The 15,931-nt window shown below is 48.5% G+C and overlaps 1 protein-coding gene across 1 annotated transcript in view; it reads left to right on the plus strand.

Moving 5' to 3' along the window:
* The first annotated feature begins 490 nt into the window (after positions 1 to 490).
* LOC138285162 (versican core protein-like) overlaps positions 491 to 15,931 on the plus strand; it is a 151,430-nt gene continuing 135,989 nt past the window's right edge. Inside the window, exon 1 of the mRNA XM_069224767.1 lies at positions 491 to 781. The gene's annotated coding sequence lies outside the window, so the exon portion shown is untranslated. The remainder of the gene's footprint in view (positions 782 to 15,931) is intronic.

Genomic DNA, 15,931 nt, shown 5'->3' on the forward strand with positions numbered 1-15,931 from the left:
CCGAGGAAAAACGAAACTCTAGGGCAGGGCGTGTTGCTATGATGTGAAAACCGTTAGGTTTGGAAACCACAGTTTATCGACTGAATTTCAGGTGTCCTTGGAGCGCCCCAACTTGGGATGTTGGGTGTAATGTCTTCGCGTGTGAGCATCACCCCCCAGCCACTTTCCAAATGCCGTTTACACACGCCACTAGTGCGCTCCACCCCAAAGGCACACATGTGCTAGTTTCAGGGTGCTGATGCTGCGAGAGTGAGGTGCCCATGGAAGTCCTCAGTCTGTGGGGTACACCCCCTCAGAGTGCATTTGCGAAAAGCAGCAGCTGGGAGAAGGCGGGAGCCAGGGGGAGGGCGCTAATCTCAGTGACTCACTTGGTGCCGGACCCCGGGCTCCTTTTTTTTTTCATTAACTTGGAGAAAAGGGGGTGTGCGAGGCTGAGCCCTCCTCTCCTCCGTGCCAGCGCCCCTCCCCCACCAGCACCGACGGCAGATTGATATATCCACGAGGGCTGTCAGAGCTCGCATTTGAACTTGCAGCCAAAAGTGGCTCGGTGGCTCTCCCCTCACTGCCCTGCTCGGATCAGACACACAGCACCCACGCTCACCCGGGAAGGAGGGCTGCTGCCAGGTGCCCTCTCCGACTGGAACCCTCTGGAGCCGAGGCACCCCCACGCATTGGACTCAAGGCCATCGCTGGCACCGAGCAGGGAATTAAGAGACTGGCCACCGCGCGACAGAGCCCCGGAATTGATGCACCCCCGTGGAATAACCACCGCCTTCTTCAGGTAACTCTCAGCGCACTCTGCACACTTCCTTCGGGCATATGCGGTGAGACCGCACTCGCCGCATGCATTCAAGCTCGCCCTAAGTCAGGATTCCACTTTCAGCCACACAATTCGTTCTTTTTTCACGTTCCTCCCTCCATCTCAACAGGCGATGACTTCTAAAACAGGGAACATCGCTCTGTCTCCGGGCATGCACGTGTGGCAGTTTTTTGTCTCCTGGTTTCGTCCGTGCACACGCTGCACATGGCAGCTATACGAGGGCTGCATTTGGGGGGTAAAGTTACAGGATTCGTTTTGAGGGGGCTAACAACCGAGGGAGCACACACCAGTACATTTTGCGTGTGTGCAGTGTTTGGAGTGATGGGGACGCGCCGTGTTTTCACCTCCGGCTGAGCCGCGCTCTTGTGGTGGTTGTACAGGCGGCGGGGTACAGTGGGGAGCTGGGAGTGAGCATGCTGGGTGAGTGGCACTGCGATGCGTCTTGCTCCGGCCGGTTTTGTCCTAGGAGTGTAAGTGTTCCTGGAAAGCTCTACGCCTTCTTTCTAAAGCCTCTGCATTCAGTGCAAAGCGCTATTGTCTCGGGCTGGGAACCTCACAGGCAGCTTCTCAAGTGGGCAGATAGAACTCAAAGCACCCAGCGGAAGGGGGGCTATTGGCATCGGGGGGCACAGGGGATGATTCGCTCACTGGAGCAAAACCCGCTTTTCCCATCCCTGCAGACGCTGGACTACCCTTTGAGGCTTGGAAGAGATTTTCTGTTTTGTAAATGAGAAATGTCCTGCGTGCGGCTTTTTGGTGCATGCTTTGCCACGGCAACGACTGCACAGAGGCGGGAAAGTGCCAGTTTCAGGCTGCAAGCGGGTCTGAAAGGCTGGTGGGGGAGCTCCGCCAGTTACCACCTACGTAAGCCACAATGTCTACATGGAAGAGTTCAAGATATCGCAACTCTCACGATAGCACCGCCGTCCATGTGTATTGCGACCCCCCTCGTGTCAGTAAATACATGGTGGGGTGGCTTCCTTGAAGTGCCTCGTTACTGCCCCGCTCAAATCACGCCGGGCAGAGTGTGAGGCTGTGAACTGCCCTGCCAGCACTTAAGGGGGTGGTCTCGTGGGACCTGCGCTGGGATTTGTAGTCGCCAGTTAAATATTGACTTAGCACTGGCAGTGCAAACGCTGCAGATCCGCCAGGCAGCACCAAGAGGTTAGCCATTAATCTGCACGTCTCCCCGTGCCCCTTCAGCCCCCTCGTGAACCCAGCGCGGGCCGGGGGGCTCGTTTAGAAGAACACCGAAGGGGTGCAATTGTGAGGGGCCACAATGTTTACTCTCCATCAAGATGGTGCTGAGGGAAGAGGTCTGTGGAAGTGTGGGGGGGGGGGGGCTAAACTAAGGAGGGCGCTGCGGTTGCTTCAGACGGCAGGCACGCTCTGTCTGACCGCACAAGGATAACACATGGGCTAGAGGCAGGGGATGGGTGAGACAGCCTGGGCTGGGAGGGCATATGCTGAGATCAGGCGCTAGGAGGGCAGAGTCTGACGCCAGGGGGTGGTAGGACAGAGCTAGGGATAGGAACTTGGAGAGAAGACTCTGGAGAAAGGAGCTAGGACGGTCGAGTCCGGGGCAGGTGGGACGGCAAAAGCTGGGGCCAACGGGTAGAACATTGGGCACCCGCTGTCCAGAGCGGAGACTACATGGGCTTAGGCCGTTGAAGGCTGGGGCTTCGAGGGAAAAGCCAAAAAGGGCAGAACTGTAGGGTACAAACTGTAAGGGGCAGGATCCTGGAGAAAAGGAGCTCCAAGGTCAGGAAAGTGACGGGGGACCTGGGAGGGCCATAGCTAAGAGGGCAGAATCTGTGAGGGCAGGAGCTGCGGCTCACAACTTGGGGTAGGGGGTTTCTAGGGTACATCCTGGGAGGACTCCACCTGGGACCCCAGGGACTGAAGCTAGCGGGTGACGCCCAGATGGGCCGAGGAGGTAGAGAGGGCAGAAGCTGAGGAGGCAGGAGCGAGGATGGTAGCAGCTGGGAGGGCAGGAGCTGGTTGGCATCTGGGTGGACAAGGCATAGGATGACAAGAGCTGCTCACGGAGGACCTGGCAAGTGAGTGTCTACGGGGTGAGATCCCTGGAGAGCAGAGGCTGAGAGGGCAAGGCCCGTGACTAGGAGCAGGGAAAGGGTGGAGAGGGCTGCCTGGCAAGAGAGAAGCAGAGTCCGTTCTGCTGAGTGCACGGGCGGGGTGCTGGAGCGCCTGCGAAAACAATGCACTTCCTGCAACGTGTTAACAAATTACTGCTTTTCCATTTAACATAAATTAGATAAATTGGGTAGATGTTGACGGATAGTGTGACACATCGTTTGTTACAAGTGGCTTTATTGTCATGACTGAAAATGCAAGTGTTGGCAATGCGCCAAGGGTAGAGGAAAGGATGGCATATCTGTAATTGTAAAGTCAAAGACGTTGCAAGGAATTATGCTTTTCAGCAACAGCCTCAGATAGAAGTGCGATGTCTAGGAATAGAGGACGTCCTGAGACCTGCGCACTGCGAGGTGCACCGGCGCCCCCTGCTGGAGGCGGCTGGTGGTGGCTGGGACCCCGAGGGAATCTCGTGCAGGCCAGGCCTGAGGTAAACGAACACCCATTCCCTGGCACGGTTCCGAGGAGAGACTCCCGCCCACTGTCTTCGAGGTGGGAATGAATGACACACCAGCATCCCACATCAAACTGCTGCCTGCGCACAATGCCTGGGGCTGCAGTTAGCAGACATTAAAGGCTCAGCCTCAAAGTCTTCCTGCTGAAGGCTGGTTTTGTTCTCCAGCGGAGCAGTGAGGAGAGACGCTCTGGGTGCTATTGGGAGAGAAGGGGGCCGGAGGGGGCCACACATGGGGAACAACTGCACGGAAGAAACAGTCATAGCGAACCGCATCATCTCCCATTTACCACCCTCCTAACTGGGGTAGGGAGTACATCGATTCTGAATGACATACGGGGAGGAGGGGGAGAGAGGGGAGCGACCCTGACCCGTTGAATCCTCAGTCCGCTATTCTCTCACCCTAAGCCCACTCAGCACATTTAGCTCTCCCCACCCCCAGCGTGTGCTAAACTTTTCACACACACACGGCGTGGGGCAGCTGGCCTGAAAGCCGGAGCAGGACTGTGCTGCGAGCTCCTGACAAGACGCAGAGGTGTCTCGAGGAGCTTGAGGGGCGGGGAGGAGCGCGAACAAAACTGCTGAGGAGCTGGATGAAGTAACTTTTCGAGGAACAATAGCTTCGCTGGCACCGTTGCTTTCAAGAGCAGAGAACCAGAAGTGTAAGACTCTTGCGTGTTTTCCTCGTGTACAGCTCTGTGGAACCCCGTTAGGTGAGATTGGCGCTATATAATACACAAGTACTCTGGAAAAGAAGAAATAGGAAACCGTGTTCTGGAGAGCAAGGGAGAGAAGGGCCTCAATAAGATAGATGGACATAATGACGTGAGCAGGGTGGGGGTAGATCTGTACCAGTGGGCAGAGAGCAGGGATGTGCTTGGAAGCAATAAAAGGACCTATTCTGCGAAACCGTCTCGTTTGCCAAGACACACACATTTAGCCTAGCACCATAGCTCGAGTAACACCGTGGCCTAGCTGAAAAGGCCGCTGAATGAGCCTCGTGGCTAACTTCCCCAGTTGCCCTTCTTGGACCGGTCTATGTCGTATTCTTCTCCAGCCTCAGAGGGGTTCTGATTTTCTCTTCAGTCTGGCGTCGTCACCGCCCCCGTTCCTCATTTGATTGTACTGTATTGGCGGTTATATGGTCGTCCACATCCGAAATCAAATAAGAGGAGATACATCTCCCCAGAATGTATATTGAAAATACACAGCGTCGATGGCGTTTGAAGCACATCGGAGGTGAAGGCGACTCTCTCGGCTGCTGACCGCTTCCAGGCGCCCTCCACGTCACTCTGTCAGGGTGACCCATGCACAGAGGCCCGAAGCAGAGTCCAACATGGATCTTGTAGGCAGCTCGGACTCTGGAGAGGGCAAGAGGGGGTGTCTCACCTAACAATAGACAGCTGTTCTCGAGCCTGCGCCACCATTAAGGGCTGTGGGGTGAGAGACTAACCCAGTGCTGCAGAAGGGGCTGGAGAAGAGAAATGAGAGTGGGAAAAGGAGGGACCGAGGGCCTCGGGCGGGGTCACAGCTTACAGGAGGGACAGAGTGCTGCTGTACGAGGAACACGGAGGGCCCGGTGGCAGTAGGAGGGAGAGTACGGGACTCAAGAGGCTGTGAGAGCGGAGGGCTGCGGGAACAGCAAGAGCTGCAGTGGGTGGCCATTACCTCTTCGTCCCTCCACCTCTCATTACGAAATGAGGCATCCAGGACCTTGCTGCCCCTGTGTGTGTGTTGAACGGGGAGGGGGGGCACTCACACCGATTCCAAAGGAGTTAGGGAGTGGAAGGGTGTGAGGATGTAGTGAAGGCATAGGCTTCTGGACCGAAAGTTTCTTGAGGGGTCGAGGCTGCCTGATAGAGAGGTACGAAATCGAGCACTTTAGTAAGTGTCGATAGATACAGGAGGGGTCAGGGTGGGCTATAGCTATCCGAGGGAGACAGGCACTACTAGAGTGAGTGGTAGGGACCGAGAGTGCTAAATGGGGGCCGAAGGGTTCGTGAGGGAGCAAGCACGAGTTACGTGAGGGATGGACTTATTTGTGGCTGCCTGGAGGGGTGTGACCACAGCTTCTAGAGTGATAGTGGAGGACTCGAGGCCGCAGGAAGTGCCAAGTGCTTCGTGGTGGAGCACAGCTGCTGAGGGCTGTAAACCAAAGTAAGGCCAGCAGGGGGCGATAGAACGGACTTGTGGCTGCAGAAGGGAGTCAAGGGGCGTGGATCACCAGAGTGACCCGGGGCTTGGGGGTGGGGGTGTTTTAGAAGCGCCCGAGAGGCTGCATTTGAGGGAGGGGCGAGGGCAGCAGGATGGGCCGAAGGCTGGACAAGAAATCACCGCTGCATGCAGTACAAGAAGTCTCCGACTCGATGGAGATGAGTGAACTGGAGCACTCAGATGGGTCATGTCTACACAGGGAAGAGAGTAGGGGCTATGGCTGCAGAACTGAAATAGTGCTTCAGGAACGACAACAAATGTTTCAGGAAACACGAGTGAAGGAGGGACACGGGAGATCAAAGAACTGCAGGAGGGGGTATGGGCTACTTACAGGAATGTCTACGAGTTCCACGATGCTCCAGATAATGCAGGGCGGGGCGAGAGGTGAGGCCGTTCGGAGCTGCTGGGGGCCGGCAGTAATCGCAAGCTACTGCAGAGGGTCAAATGGTTGCAAAAGGGAACGGGTGATGTCCCGAGAGCTGCAGGGGGTGTCGGTGTGTGAGCAGAGACCCCAGAAGGAGCCCGAGGCTTCTGTAAGAGAGGCTGCTGGAACCCGCTGCTTCTGGACGGGGCTAGAGGGAGCTGGGGCCGCCAGAGGCCGAGCTAGAATCATGCAGGAGGGACTGGGGGCAACAGGGGGCGCCGCAGTGGGATGAGCGCTGCAGGGGACACGGTGTGTAGCAGAAAGGACGAGGTGTTCTTTGAAGGCCGCAGGGGGAGATTGCGGGGTGCAGTGTAAGGATGCTGCAACTGACCAGTGCTCTGAGTCCAAATCCCCTCCCGCCACGTGGCCTGACCCACACACACGGACACATTTCAAACCTGACGTGGCTCTGTCATATTTCATCACTTCTAGGCACGTGCTTCAAGAAAGACCAGCGAGTGTCAGGCCTAGCAAAACGCACAAAGGGCGCCGAACCCCCGAAGGCACGCCCGACACCCACAGTACAAAGAGAGCCTGGTTATTAGTGTATGTTCTGTGGTTGACACGTGTTGAATATCTGACCTCTTTCAAACACACACTTTCGAGCTGCTTGTGCACTTCTCATAGTCAGTACATGTTCCTAAAGAGCATTCCAGACGGTGCGCGGGCACGTACTTGCCTTTTGCACATCATGTGTCAGGCACGTATGACAAGTGTGGCTCATTGACAGCTGCACACATAGGAATCAATGGCGTTTGCATCCCACCCTTTCCATTCAAGGTTTCGATGCCTGTGGGTCTTTAGCACTATATAAATGATGATGATGACAGCATCTGAGCTTGTCCAATCACATCCATAGGCACATTCTGGCAAAGGAAGCTCACCAGAGCGGCCCACACAACCAGTAGCCTGAACCCACTGGCTGTATAAGTTCTTTACTGCTTCAAAGGCGAGCAGACATCAAATATAGCATGGGTTCGGGTAGGCTGACGGTTGATTCATTGAAATGCAGGGGAGGGGCTTAATCAGTATGATTGGGGGGGGTGTTAACCAGATTTCGCGACAATCACGCTGGCACGTGATGACAAAAAGGCATTATACAACAAGCACGGTGCTCGAGAGGGCTTAAGAGGCAGTGGAAAGGGAGAGAAATGCGGATTGGTAGGTGTACTAAGTAAGAATGCATTATTTTGTGAAATAACCAACATTTTTGAAGTCTTTCTAAACATTGAAAGGTAGAGAGTGTGTGTTTGTTTTTGTCTGTGTGTGTAAAAACTCCTGGTGAAATTCGACAGGCACCTCACCATATCTGACTGAAAGCACCAGCACCAACTATTTTTCACAAAATACATGTATGGGGAGGGGGGTGTAGCACCCCACACACCCCCTCAGTAGCTACGTCCCAGTTAAAACAGGAACATTGGGGAAAGATGAAGTGACTGGAGTTTACTGTAGAACACATACAAGGAGGAAGCCAAACAGATGTGCATGTTTTTAGGGGTGAGGAGCATTTGCAACAAGCATTGGTAATGGCAATAGCTCTGGCTTATGAGTGAAATGGTCTTTTTTGTCATTGATAGCATTAGGCACTCAAATAATCATACATGTACTCTGTCACTAGTCTTTGCAGTCATTCATGTATTCATCCATCCATCCACTCATTCATTCATTCACCCCCTGACACAACAGAAATAACATATACAAATCCAACAGCGTATGGAAGATAAAATAAAAATATATAAGTTGGAAAAAAGAAACATATTAAGAAGCATGGAGGGCATGTGCTTTTAAAAAGTACCTGAACATAGTAGTGTATATCCGTCTTGCAGAAGTATTGTAAATAGTTCATTGTTATTTTTAAGTTCCAGCATATCTGCCACAGGTAGAACCAACGTGTTTGCCTTCTTGGAAAAGTAAAATAATGAAACACTATGGACAGCAGGATTCCATATTGGCCTCCTGATTTAGAGGAACTGGCAATGTGGGATGCAGCAAACTGCAAATGAAATGAGCAGTAAGCAATCGACCTGTTATCACTGCCTGCAGTGCTGTAATATCCTTCATTACAATAAAAGGTGAAGAAACAAAGAAATGAAAGGATAACTTTATATGTAGAAAACTAAAAACTAAAGAAGTGGCCAACCAACCATGCCTGAGGCAGGAGTACACTAATTTTCAAGTGGATGCATACATGTGATCAGAAAATTCTCTCATTCACAGGGCAGGTGAGCCAATGACTGACATGGACTGAACCATTACCCCATACAGTATGCTATCACGAATGGAAGCAAATGTAAATGACACTCAGACCAATGGCGGACAGAGAGGAGTAGAGAGAACCTCTATGTCTATATATGGATATATATATTTATATGTTTGGATGTACATATTATTTTTTTTAATTATTTTATGATCCTGGCAGACAGCTAAGAAGAGATTCTAGCAATAATTATTACAGGGCAAATATTTTCACCATAGGGTTTTTCAATGGCAATAACTAATACCAAGATCCTTCCTTACAAAGGTACTCTGTGGTATTTCATGTAACAAAATACCTATCTGTAGGCTATAATACAGAGAAATATCATCCCCCCATTAAGTGCTTATTGACTTTAAGATATTACTTTCACAATTAATATCTATATGTCAGGCCTACTGCATTTATCATAGACAGATCAGACCTATGGAATCAGAAATATTTATTCCTAGTGAACCAAGCAGGCCTCTAGCTATTGTCACTGACTTGTCACTATAACCATCTCAGGCCTCCTGTACTGAGTTTAAGCTTTGCCACAAGGCAATCATCAGGCACACTGCATAAAGTCACATAGTATAGAAAAATATAGTAGCAAAAATGAAAATACAGTTTCTCCTAAGACAGTTGAACAGGATAGTGGATATCTTCTATCCTCGAAGTTAGTTTGTGTGGATCACCTACATCAAAACTCCTGCCTTCTATGGCAATCTGTGAACGCTCAAGTAACAAAATACCTGCCTGCATGCTTTAGCACGTTGTAATAACACACATCTTTAAAAGCATATTGTCTTTAGCATATGTGTTTCACGAAAAGGAGGTCAGGTCCTAATGAGCTGATAAAGACTGTTCTCCATTACAGCTCACAAAACAATATGTAACCCTTCTGAATAGGCTTGAACACGTATCATCACAACAAAAACTTCCAGGGCTTGTCAGAGTGAGTGGCCACTCCCAAAGGAGTCCATTTGAATATCACTCGATATATATTTTTATCCACATTTTGGATATATTGTTTATAACACTTGGCACCATATCTATTTCACGATTCACATTTCACTGCACAGTTTGTCTGGGAGCACATAAATATATTGATTCCTGTTTATGTCTCGAATCAAATGAAATGTTTCTCTAATAAAATTCCTTTACCTTTGCTGATACACAGGTTTGTTAAGAGAATACTTTTTGCCGTGGGAGTCAAGGGCTATACTGGCCCCTTGGGGCCAGAAACACCCTTAATAATAAGAAGACAGGTCCCATGCCTATGGTCGCAATGTTTCACAGTGCACCAATCAGACCCATAGATTGTCAACATAACCAACTCAGGCATACAATTTTGAGCATAAACTATGACCATCACACATAGCCATATAGTTGTATACAAAATGACAGGTTGCTAAAAGAAATACTGTCTCTCCTAAGAGGGCCCAACAGGGATTCTTACAGAGCAAACCCTCTATATCCATGGTTTGCCACAAGAGGTAACCAACACCAAAATTGTTGCCTACTACAGTAATCTGTGCAGTTTCATGTAACACAATACCTATCTGTAGGCTTTAATATAGAGTAACAGTAATCAACACTTGAATGCTTATTTTCATTAACATATGATGTTCATATTAAAGATGCCAGCTCTGTCATAATATTTCATAATAAAGAGATTCCACCTTTAGCCATGATCATTGTGTTGGTGCTGTATCCAACTCAGTCCTCCTTTATCGAGTATAAGCTTTGTCATAAGCTAAAACGTGCAATACAAGCAGTGTTGTTTGTGAAAGAACACAAATTTAGCCCAATCGAATCCTGTACTCAGGAGAACTAACATGTGGCTAGAGACTAAGCCCCATTCTTAGTAGAACCATGAAAGCTCTTTTTTGTTGATCACATACGGTCAGGCAACAGTTGCACTGTGAAGCTAGACCTAAAAATCCACGTAGACTAGTGTAGTCCTGTGCCTCCCTTATTGCTCTCAAACAGAAAATTGCAGCCTGTAGCCTAATATTAAGAGAACGGTGCTGGGACTGCAATACATTCATCAAGACATAAGGTAAGTACATGGTCTAATGCCCATTAGAACATTGGAATGCTGGGGGCTCCATTGAAAACAATGGAGTGCTGCGGGCTTTTACTGGCCGGTAAAAGCCCGCAGCGCCAACATTCCAATGTTCGCTTTGTTCACAGCAACAGCCTTCGGCTCAGGCATTTAACGCGGGGAGCGGGCCTTTAATAGCCGGTAGAGCCCGCTATGGCGGGTTCTAAGGCTATATTCACATTAAATGAGTGTTCCCAAAGCCTGTATTGCTAGGAGTGACAAGTTCTTTGTTAAGGAAAGAACCCTCACCTACCATAAGGTGGAGTACTTCATCATAAGGTTCCTCTCACACTACTTACCTAGTTTAGTGATGTGGGCTCCAACTCCCCTCTATTTCTGTCTATCTCAAAACCATCCAATGATGTGTTGCGCTTTTATTATAACCCTCTTGATAGTCACTCTGTCAATAAAGGGGAATCCGCCGTTGTTGTCCCCTCCGCCAGCTAGCCACCCCACATCAAGACACAAATCCCCTCCGCCAGCTAGCCACCCCACATCAAGACACATATGTTGTGTCTTGATGTGTGATTGTTAGCCTTGCACACCTGGTCTAAAGCAGTCCTGTGTAACATCAATTGTATAGTTTGGGCAATACATTCCTCATGATTGCCTTCCATTTAACTGTGCTGCTGCCAGAGAAAAGCAAACACCATAAATTATCTAGTTATCTAAGACACTTTAACAGCATTAAAATGTCATGTGTGTGTTCTTGAAAGTTCAAGCTAAGGCCACCACACTGCCGCTGGCTCAGGCAGCTGAATAAATGAACAAAATAATAACAGCTGCATGGAGAGAAAACACTTTTACTGTAGAAGCACACAATTTATGCCCAATCAAAATGTGTACTCCTGGGCAGAGCCAAGTCTCTGTAGTACTCCTGAAAGCTCTTTTTTAGGTTGATCACATTACATCTGATGACAGCTGCGCTGTGAAGTCAAAGCTTCAAAGGAGGTTGTCACGGGGCCGGCCCCATATACGAAACACCCCTACAGGGCCATGATTGCCTGGATGGATTATATTGTCTTGGTCACGTCTTTTACAGGAGGGCCTATTTAAACATGCCTGCGAACACCCATCATTGGTACAGTGTGTAGATCGCAGAGAAGAGAGACTTCTAAAAGACTGCCTCCTTGTTTGCAGTAGAAAATGAAGACACACTGCCTGCTGGTCTTCAATATGAAGGTGCAACCCCCTTCACCCGCTTGGCACAGTCTACCCTCTGCCCCCAAGGTTCATTTTCAGACAGACCTCGTCCTGTCATGGCATGGCTTTGGCTCCAAGCCCTGCACACACAAGCTATCTCCGAACACTTCCAGCCTGGGGCTTGCAGTCCATTATTTCGCCACCCACTTAGAGGAAATGGCTCTGAAAGCGGACAAATGCTGATTGTCCGAAGCTCTCCAGCAGCGGGCCCAGAGAGCGGAAGGGACGTGCCAAAAGCAATGTAGGAGAAGGTGCAGCCCGCAGCCCCCTCCCCCGTTGGTGTGTGCGAGACGTAAAACAGGTCCAAAGCCTCTTGGTCAAATAAATACAGCAGACGACTTTGGAGCTGGGGAAGCAGGTTCGATTCTGGGCGCCGGCTTAACATCCTGTGATCCTGGGCACAACACGTATTCTCCCCGTGCCTACCAACAATGAATGTGTCCTTATGTAAAGCGCTCCAATACCTTCGGATCGAGTTCGCGCTATATCAAACTGCAAAAAAAACAGCGCATGAAGTGCTCACAGGTATACAGAAAACTGTAAAAGCGAAGTTTATATATTTGTGAAATTAGATCTGAATTTTGGAAATTCTGCTAAGGCAGTACCACTGGGAAACATTATCATGAATTTGGGATCGTTTAGGGAAGGAAGATTATTTATATTCTCACTGGAAGGGAGTATTTTCTTCCTCAGAATTAAAATATATGTGGCTGTACTTGAAGGCGATTGTGACTGGGACTTTCACTCCTAATCAGCGGTTGTTGTAAATTATTCCGAATTGCTTCAGACACACATTACTTATTGATTGTACAGCCAAAATGAAACTTGAGGTCACCAAGCGATTATGACCTTTCTCAGGGTCACCAGGCCAAACCACTGAAGGCGCCAAAGGTCGTCAACCTTCATCCTACACGTGACTTAAGGATGACGTATCTGCAGTTCTCATGCCAACCACAAAAGGCCGTTGCATTCTTCAGTTTACTATTCAAAAGTGCTACGAGGATAAAGTCTATTTTGACATCATGTTTAAAATGCTTGAGATTAACATTTAATCCACGGCTTCTGTGCCACATCTATTGATTAACTGGAATATGGAATCAATTCCAATTTAACAGCAGGAGCTATGTTTGGGAAGTTGCATGGGACAAATGACCAACCAGTTTTACATGGAGGCCCCACTCGATCTCACCAGTTCTTGACATTGGTGCTAAGTGAGCGAATCGAACAGTTGTATATCAGAACGTTATGGTCTAAATATGGACCTTGAAACATTTCACATCTACAATGTTGAATACTACTATTCTTAAGTCCAGATATAGTTATCCTAATGATATAATGGTAGTCGATAATGTGGATGTGATATTGTTTCAGATCGTTATTTTGACACTATATAGTGACAACCACCACCAAATGGAATGCACTGGTATTTAAACATATTCAAATGAATTGTGTCACCATAGCCAGATTCACCCATCTTGGAAAGTGTGGTAATACAATGGCAAAATTGTTATTTGAAAAGTTTGTACAGGACTTCAAATCTCAGCTATTTCTGAGCACTACATCCATGTGTTATATATTCAGTGAGGTAGGCATCTTAAGACCATCAAGCTCTTTTTGAACATTTTCTCTTCCATTTCAGCGGGCTTTTGGATTTCCAGATTACTGCATTTTCCAATGAAGGAATGATTAAAGATTCTCTATAGCCCTGCATGAAGAACTGGGCCTACCAAGATACTGATTTGAGACTGGGCATAAGGAGAGTTCAGAAATGTTAAGCTGAGGCTTTTATTTGAAGGAGATAGCTGGCCTAAGTGTGGAGGTGCAGGAAGTGCAGTGTGGTCCATTGTCACTATTGCATGGTTGTGAAATGACTACTGTGTTTTAAGAACCAGAACCATACAAGGAAAGGGTGGAACTCAGAATAGGGGCCACAGTTTATTTAACACCAAGGCCACAGATCAAGGTTATGCTGTCCACTTTAATGTCCACTCATCAGTAGTGTCAAGCTGTGCATGAACTCCAGAGTTACTAGTGTAATCAGTTTATGCAATTGCATTTACTTTTAGTGTGGCTCACAAAGTATCACTAACCCCACTAGACACACCCATGTTGCCTATGGGAAAGGCACAGGAGAGGGCTCCACTGAAGGACAGAGGTGTCTGCATAGTGACCTGAGTTATTTACCTTTTGAGGGCTTTACTTGAAGCCTAAGGAGGTTAGATGTGCCCCCAGTCACTAGCATCAGCAAGGTGTGTCTGTTACAGGGTGGTTAATATTGAGCAGAGGAAGACAACTGTGTGCCCCGATGAAACATGAAAGAACATTAAAAGCAGGACACTTTCCTTGTGAAAGGAATGAATCACTGTTATTTCTTTAGAAGTTTTGAAAAGTGTTGTGCCTGCCTTTCAGTCACTTCAAAACTCCATGTAAGCCAGACTTGTGTATGCTGTGAAGAGGGGGAGAACAGACCCCAATCGGTGAACAAAGGGCCGTATTCCATATTCTTCAGTTGCTACACTATTTTACTGCAATTCAGTTGTAGTCAAGCCACAAAGATCCGGGCTTACTGTGGCTATTCAGTGTAGAGTCAAACAAAGTTCTCTTTGTCCAGTCCTGCAAGTCTAACAATGGCCAAACATAGTAATTCTAGAACGTGCATTTGTGTAATGATGGCAGCTGGGAAATTAGGTCTTTGCTGAAGGAGATATGTATTGAATTTTCCCTCGAGCTTGGATTCAATTGATTCCTCAACCAGGTGCCTTGAACCACACAGCCCCTCCTTCACGCTAGAGCTGTTGGAAGACAGAATGGGTGATGAGGTGTTCCATTGCGACATGTAGGATTCTATTGGACATGTAGCAGGGAGGTAGTGTTTGCAAATGTCATGACCTTCATGCTAGTTGGCTTTCTGCACTCAACAGAGGGCTTTAAACACAGGGCCAGATTTACAAGGCCCTAGCACCAACTTGTGCCACATTAGTGTCATTTTGTAACGCTAATGTGACTCAACGAGGCAAAGTGCCTCAAAGCAAGCATTGGGCCACGTGTGACCCCTTGCGCTACATTATGCCTGCGCCAGGCATAATATATGCAAGGGAAGCATTCCGGCATTAGGAGACCAGCAAAAATGGCACAATGAACTCTACAAGATTTCATTGCGCCATTTCGGCGTCATTTTTATTGCCTGCTCAGAGCAGGTGTTAAAAGGACGCACCCATTGAAGTCAATGGCCTCCTTGCACTTTGCTGCGCTAGCATCAACATTTTTGACCCTAGTGCAGCAAAGTGCCACAAAAGCATCAAAAATGTTGATGCTATTGGTCGAACGTGCACCATGGTGCACCGTATTGTAAATACAGTGTACCCATGGTGTCGTTAGGTTGCAGGGCACAAGAAATCTGGCGTAACAGTACTGAATTCAGGCCAGGTCCATAGGCATCGAAAAAAGCTGCGTTTGAGGCCTCTTGTGCACTGGGGCAGGCCGGTGCACAAGTGGCCTGGGCAGGAAGTTTTGTTTTACAACTGGCAGAAGTTATGTTTAATGGGCCTTTTTGTAATATCATTACAATAGGCCTGCTAGCCTTCAAAATGTGTAATGCACCACACCCTTTAGAGGCTACATATATGGTTACTAAGCATTACTTTCTCCCATTTGTTTTCCTATGGTTATGCTTTCTAAGAGCATACCAGTATACCTTAACCACTGCCTCACCTTCTACGTACCCAACAGACGTCTCCATTCCTCCCCGCTCACCCTTGTAGCAATCCCCAAGATCCAGAAAAGTACATCAGGAGAAAGATCCTTCTCCTACCTAGCAGCCCAGACATGGAACACACTTCCCCTCAAGCTCAGGCAGTCCGCATCACTGACACAGTTCAGGAAGGGCCTCAAACCTGGCTCTTCGACTCAGCAGCACACCTTTATTCAGAGCCTTTAGACTCTATGGGTGAAAAAAGCTGCGTTTGAGGCCTCTTGTGCACTGGGGAAGGCCGGTGCACAAGTGGCCTGGGCAGGAAGTTTTGTTTTACAACTGGCAGAAGTTATATTTAATGGGCCTTTTTGTAATATCATTACAATAGGCCTGCTAGCCTTCAAAATGTGTAATGCACCACGCCCTTTAGAGGCTACATATATGGTTACTAAGCATTACTTTCTCCCATTTGTTTTCCTATGGTTATGCTTTCTAAGAGCATACCAGTATACCTTAACCACTGCCTCACCTTCTACGTACCCAACAGACGTCTCCATTCCTCCCCGCTCACCCTTGTAGCAATCCCCAAGATCCTCAAAAGTACATCAGGAGAAAGATCCTTCTC

This window comes from Pleurodeles waltl, chromosome 1_1, assembly GCF_031143425.1.
Source record: "Pleurodeles waltl isolate 20211129_DDA chromosome 1_1, aPleWal1.hap1.20221129, whole genome shotgun sequence".
NCBI classification, from domain to species: Eukaryota; Metazoa; Chordata; class Amphibia; order Caudata; family Salamandridae; genus Pleurodeles; species Pleurodeles waltl.